Source organism: Diplotaxodon limnothrissa, linkage group LG7 (assembly GCF_057381915.1).
Source record: "Diplotaxodon limnothrissa isolate DT_005_m linkage group LG7, D_limnothrissa_male_GT1.1, whole genome shotgun sequence".
Lineage (NCBI taxonomy): Eukaryota > Metazoa > Chordata > Actinopteri > Cichliformes > Cichlidae > Diplotaxodon > Diplotaxodon limnothrissa.
This window is the reverse complement of record NC_140602.1, coordinates 49395080-49402665: the sequence shown is the minus strand read 5'-3', so window position 1 is coordinate 49402665 and position 7586 is coordinate 49395080.

Below are 7586 nucleotides of genomic sequence, written 5' to 3'. Positions count from 1 at the left end.
ATGTTTCAGAAAGGACGGCATGAAGAGTTGTACACCATACTGTATCCTGCTCCTGTATTAACAATAGTTCTCCCTCTTGTCTTTGTCCCTGATCTCTCCCCTCCCTCCCTCCCTACCCCCAGAAACCAAATTATAAAATCATCGAGAGCATGATGAGATTGCTGCTCGGTTATTAATCTTCAATAAATACATCTTGACCCAAGGATTAAGTGTATGCCCTCTCCACCCCCTTGTCCTCTCCACCCACCCACCATCACCCTGCGCCACCCCCCCACCCCCCACCCCAGCACACACCACCCTCACTCATCTCTCCAGAGATCCGTTGACATGAATTATGAAAAAAAAGAACAGCCAAGGGCTGAGAGAGAGAGAGAGAGAGAGAGACAGGAGCTGAAACAAATGTTCCAACCTGGATTGACTATTGGGCGAATGATGGCAGCGACCTTGGAGGGGGTCGACAGGCTCAAGTGGGATTACTTCTTCCCTCTGGGAAAGACAAATAGCATAGCTGGAGACGTGCTCAACTAGAAACCTTGGCACGCAATAAGTACAATTTTCAGATGGTTAAAACATGTATGCTATATGATATTAGAAATAAAAAAGAGAACCTTACCTCTAATGTGTAAAACCACCACTAAACAGGATTTCTTTTTGCTAGAATGATTATGAACAACCTGTTATTGCTCTATCATGTGATGAATATTTCTAAGCAGTTAGGCTTAATGAGAGAAGACGCGACTCCTGCATTGCAATTCTGGCCACAGTGATTACCTGATGCAACACTTAACATAAATGGGCATGGTGAGTTAGGTGACTCTTAGTTATAGTTAGGATTAGAAATTCTCTAAAAAAGTGAGAAAAATAACATCGATTTAGCAAATTCGCTCTTTATTCACTCTGCAACTGTCAACTGCAGTGACATTAAAGGAACTGACTGGTCAAGACCAGTCTGTCTGTAGACGATAATAATGAAGGAATTAAGTTTTATTCATGCTGCAGGAAAAAATGAGAGATTAACAAAACAGGAGGCTGTCTCGAAATCAGAGTATAAACTAGAATATTGTGCAAAAGTCTTGAGCCACCCTTCAATTCTTTTCCAAGGAGACAAACTTTTAAAGCTTTTTGAAAGTGGTCTGGCGCAATTTTTTGTTTGGTAAGACACTTAAAACTAACCAGTGAATCATCCGAGCATAAAAAAGGTATTGAACTCAAAAGGTGAATTTGTGCTGTCGACATTTAACAGATGACATGACCTGACACGGGACCTGAGAGATGCATCTGGCCCTTCATCCATCTACGTTAAGCATCATCAGAAATGATCTTAGTGGAAGGGTGGCTGTCAACAAGCTATTCATGAGGAGAGGAACGGGGAGAAAAGGCTGAGGTATGTCAAATTTCTCAAGAACTGAAAAAACAGTGGCAACAGGTCTTATGGAGCAATGCATCCAGATTTTAAATATTTGGTTCAAATCATCATCAGTCTGTACGTGTATGATGAAATTATAAATTGGATTTTGATCCACCATGCGGTACCCAGTGGAAAGGATTTGGCTTCATTTTTGCACAAACACACTGTGAATGGAGTAAAGGCATACCTGAATAGAAAAACTCATACCTGAACACTATCAGTCAGGGACTGGCCTCCCCAGTACTCATACCTCAACATTATTGAAGCACCGTGGGAACCTTTTTGACAGAGAACAAAAAGAAAAAAAAAGAAGCCGACATGTATAGAAGAGCTTTGAATGTCCTTCAAAAAGCCTGGAGAATTATTCCTGAAGATTAAAGGTGGTTATACCAAATACTTTCAGGCTTGTTCGAAGTTCACAGACTTCTGTTTTTGCCTCATATACTGTGTTTGTGTGTATGTTTGCAGCAGGGTCAAGCTGTTTCTGTAGAATAGCTTTCCATATGTATAAACACATAAAGAGTGTAATTGGGAATTACATGTTGCAGTATTTCTTTAAATATTTTTTATACTTTGACTGATATATGAATCAAATACATAATATAAAATCTTTATATTCTTCAGATAGAACCAGGCAGAAACTTTTCCAGGACCGAGGAGCCATCTCCTGGCCGTAGCTTTAAGACAAGAAACTCATTTCTGTTTGAAACGCACAAGTGTATATTTAAATTTTTGGTAAAACAAATCATGATGTTCTTAATCTCTTTCCATCCCCCCCTGCAGCTCAATATTAAAACACTAAAGAGCAAACATTCAGGGCTTGCCCTCCTTGTCTCTTCACCCCTCCCTTCTTTTCATGCAGGCAACTAAAACTGTGTAAGACTTAAGTGGTTCAGCTACCCTCTCTTTCATTTGCCACTTTAAATGCTGGCTTCAAAATCAACAATTATATTAAGTGATTTGTCACCTTATACAGCGAGCGAGCAGACTCTAAAAACATCTGTACTGATGTACTGTACTGTCATGGCTGTTGTAGACACGTTGCGGCTGTTTTTCTGTCATCTCTGGGCTTTCCATGTTCTGGATGCAGGAATTGTATGTCTCCCATCCCTGGCTGGCTTCTCTCCTATCTGCAGTGCCACTAAGAGGTGACAGCTGAGCAATGGCCTTTCGCGGGCGAAGCAATAATTGAAAAGTGTGATGGCTGGCTGCTGGTGTAGCGACCATCTGCGAGTCTGAGTGGTTTTAGTGCGTGTTGCACTCGTGGGTGGGGAGGTCGAGGGTTATGCGAGAGCCAGACAGCCTCCCCGAGGGAGCTGTTAACACCTCATAGAAGCCAAAAGGCTCGGAGAATGCCCTTTGCAGAGCCAAGGCTCCTAATGAGAAAGAAGGTGATTATCCCACTGTGATAATCATATAAGCACGTGCTGCTATGAATCCTGACAACAGTACTAATGAGGCAAAAGCCAGCAGAAATATGGTTAAAGCATCACTATTTCCAGTTTGCAAACAAAGTTTTTCATGGGCTAAATTATCACTGTTGAACTGGGGGAATCTGACTGGGATACTTGCAGATGGAAAATTTATTACTCAGGAAAACAATTAATGCTGAAATGATTACACAGCTGATGCACAGAAAATTAATTCCATCCATGTACGTTTGATAATTATTTATTTTTTCCATAAATCACAAACAGTTTGTTTGTCGTTTTTAAATACTTCAACTATTTCTTATTAATTCTGACTTTTTTGGTCCACTCTGAGCTGCAACTTAATACTTAATACTGATAAACAAAAAGACCGACTTGTGATTCTGTTCTGAAACGAGATGGCCTTTTATTGGTTGATGTTAAATATCACTGCATTCATATGCAGCTGTAAAACCGCCGTGAAGGATGATGCGTTAACAAACACAACACATGAAAATCAGTATGTGTCTCATGCACATGCTCCCGGGTTAATGCCTGTATGAAGTGCTTTGATGATTGCATTAAAGATGACAAATACCTATATGCCAGCACTGAGAGGAAGAGCTGAGTGATACATTAGCCAATACATTTCTAATATGAACGCTCCTGAATGCATTTCAGTCAGCCATTGCAGACAGATTACTAGATATTGCATTCCTGTCTAATAATAAAATGAAGAAATAATTACGCAGCTTGCGGGTAATGGGGAGGTGGAGCAGTGATGGATTTGATTAAAGTTGTCAAAGAAAACAGACGCTAATGACTGTGTTGATTAGTTACATTGCTCTAATGCTGCTGCTGGTGCCATTAATCTGCAGTATAAACAAAAGTATCATGCTGGTCCCTGCTGTGCTTGCAGTTTGTTTGCTTGTGTGTGTGTGTGTGTCTGCCATCATGGAGACACTTTCTATTTTTTTGTACTATCCAGTCAAACACAAAGTTTTTTTGTGTGCCTGTTATTTGGGGATAGTGCATATTTTAATTTGACAAATATAGCTAAAAAAAATATTATTTTGAAAACAAAATTCATTTTTAATTTCACTCCATACCTGCCATTTATTTCCCAGCACTTTTTCCTCCTCAAAACTAAAAAGGCCCGCCCACTGCAGGACCTTATTCAATTAACACATTGCCTTAATTGATTGATATCTGTACCACAGATAATCCCCTATGCCCCCCTGAGATCCCAAAATGAAAAAGAGCACACTGCCTCTGGCATGCATACACACACACACACTAAGCAGCCAGCCCTCCGTTGCTGCTCCATTAGGTCTGAATTGTAGTTGTGATGTGTGGGACCCAGGGGAGGTGTTATTGTCAGCCCTGATTTACTCAGCACCATCTGACATGGGGCTGGGGGGCCTGTGTGCGTGTGTGTGTGTGTGTGTGTGTGTGTGTGTGTGTGTGTGTGTGTGTGTGTGTGTGTGAGGCCGTATATGAGAGACAACAGGCGTTCGGCCAGGCTTAGAGTCCTTTACAGAAAGGACTGTTAAAAGCAACAGTTTAATAGTAACCACAAAGTGATGGGCAGCCTTAAACCTCATCAGGATTTCATATTCTACACCTTGTAATTTATATTTTACGAGTGTTACGCTGCCAACACTGGTGGCTTCAAGAAAGAACGTATTATATTTATGAATTTATTTCTTCCTCCAATTAACAATCCTTGGGGGAAAAAAAATGCCCCACTTTGTTTATTATATTTATTTGATTTGAGATAAAATAAATAAAAATGTCCAAGACTGGGAGAAACATGGCTCATCCAATCGCAAATGGTTTTCATATTATATGATACTATATCCAACATTTTTGTTTGTTTGTTTTTTCCTGTTTCCCACTGCAGTTAATATATAAAAAAAAGTTCACTCACTGATGATTTCTTATACTAGCCAAGTGTGATGTTCTCATTTTAAAAAACAATTTCCATTATAAGAATGTTGTGAACAATTTAATAAACTAAATGGTGAATGAAAAGAAAAAGAAAAAAAGAGGCTAGTTTGTTGATATTTACTCCGGTAAGCGGAGGTGTGGTTGCAGTGCTTTAGAGCAACACACAAATAATTTTTTGATCTGTTGTTAAATAATTTTTTTCCTTGTTTATGACTGTGAGCTGGCAGTCATAAAAAAGTATCTAAATTTCATTTGTAAGTGTAATTATAACTCATTGTAACTGAAAAAAAAAGTTCTGTAAAGCACTGAAAAAACCATGATATGAAAATAACAATTATAATGTGCATTACGTTACAATGTATGTTACAGAATTAACTTAAGTCTTGGTTTTATAAATTTTATTTTACAGACATGATAAAAATATACGTTATTAGAGGATTTGTTTGCTGTAATATCAGAAATTAGAAGAAAAGACTGAAGTATCATTGACAGTCTCATAAACTGAAGTTGGCTAACATAGCATAGTATAAAGGCTGTAAGCAGGGGAAACTGGTTAAAAGGAAATCCACATCAAACAATAATTTGATGTTTTTACATTTTTTTGTATGATGATGGAAAAACCCTAAAACAAAAAAACATACATAACACTGCAATAATAAGCTTTAGATGCAGTGAATAGCAGATGTTTTTAAACCAACTGCACTGTTTCCTTTGGTTTTCATTCTTTATGCTGGACTAGTTGTGTCCTGTTTAGCTTCATATGCAACAGCAGACAGAAATGAGAGGGGCATTTAACTTCTCATTGGATGCTCATCTTAAAAATTTAAACATTTAAGAAGAACCTTTTAAAAATGCTGATTATTTATATTGTATGCAGACTTTGAAATAAAATAATTTGTTATTTATGATGAAATTTTAACTGTTATAAAAGTGGGTTAAGATGCTTTTATTCCCCTCCCTATTTTGTTCTTCTTTTTTTTTTTTTTTGCACACATGTTACTGCTTTTTATAGAAATCCTGTGCATGAGTCAAGAATCATGCAATCTTCAACTGCTTTTAATTGTGTACAATACAACAACAATCCTACTGATTCACACAATTAAGTAAAGTTTGGTTTTCCTAATTAATTTTGTTAATTAATTCTTGTTCTTTCTGTCTCAGTCGTATTCTTCCTTAAATTGCGTGCAACCTTGTACAAATACAAATGTACACTCCATATATCACGTTACACTTTTCCCCACCTACTTCTATTTCCTCTGAATTTTCCCACCATTTACTTACGCGTTACGCTCTTCATTCAACTTAAGTTGTTGAATATGCTTTCCGTAGCAAGTCTGTACAACCCATTTGACAAATTGTATAAACGACCCTAATCTAATTTTTCACTCAGAAAATAGTGGATTTCCAACTCAATCTGAAAGAGTGGGGTGACATAATCCCAGTTATTTGCTTAGAGGAGTTCACCCTATGGTCACCAAAATCTCACACCTGCAGAGTGACAGGCTACGTCCACACTAATGCGTTTTCGCATTAGTAATGAGAAGTGAAGGTAAAAGAAAGGGTGAAAATGTTAAAATGTGATGGGGCCGAGAAATCCAAAGAACTTCTTAGAGTGTAAATGCATGAAGCTATAGCACAGGTGCCACGTTACTGCGCCTTTCCTTTAAGCAAAGGAAAGCAACAAATAAGCCTTTCTAACCCAAATGCAAACAACCCAGTAAACTGACCGAGCCTTTGACTGTTCACTCTCACCCCCTTACTCTCTTTTCACCAAACACTCTCTGGGTCAGGTTACACACCTGGGATGCAACAATGATACCTGCCTCTCAGCTGGAAGGATTCAGCTCTGGTGTTCCTTCCCTTGTTGTTGGAACCCGAGGAGCAGATCAGGCAGCCATTAGTGGCAGAGGAAGTTGGAGGTTACACTTCAAAACAAAAGAAGGGTATGAGGACAGCTGGCTGTTGTCCTCGTGCATGTCAAATTTTACAAATCTGCATACAAAAACGCACAACCATGCACAAGACTCGGATTCAGTCTCTCTGAATGCAGCAGTATTTCCTTTAAACGCATTATCCAAAAATGGACAGATTGCAAATATTTTACATTCTGCTTGGTAATTTAACCTTTTTCACTGGATCCTTTAGTGTAGCGAAAAACAATATTTTAAGCGAAACTACATGATGTAGCATAAAATGGAAAAAAAAGAAAAAAAGTTTTCAAAGGTGTCCATAAGTATATTGCTTCCATCGCGGTTTATTGATTTACATATTTAGGATGCTTGAAGTGAAATTGAAACAGGTAAAGCAAAATGGCTTTACCCGCTAATGGCTTATGGATGGTGAGCACAAATATCAATACAAAAAGAAAGCACCCATTAAAAAAAAACTACAGAAAGCATAAAGATTTAAAACTTGTATGATGCAAAGGTGTTTCCATGCGTATGTATCACAAGCCCTTATAGAAGGAAACACGTCAACAAAGAACCGCACACATATACACTCGCATGCACGCACACATTTACTGTTTAATCTATTTAATTGAATCTGACTTTGAATAACTAAACAAATGAGGAAATTCACAAGGGGCACTTGATCCCTTCTTGGATAATGGATTGGAGATTCCTTTCCCATAGGGACATTTGGGCAAACAAGACCCAGTAATCTCTGAATTGATGGGTTGACTGCATCAAATTTCTTCACTAAAGAGCTGTTGAACCCCTGATACAGTGTTGGTAGTTAGCCAGATACTCAATTTGCAGACACAGGCAGAACTGCAGGCTTGCTCTGGTTTCACAGTCAGTGTGGCGATATGTACTATA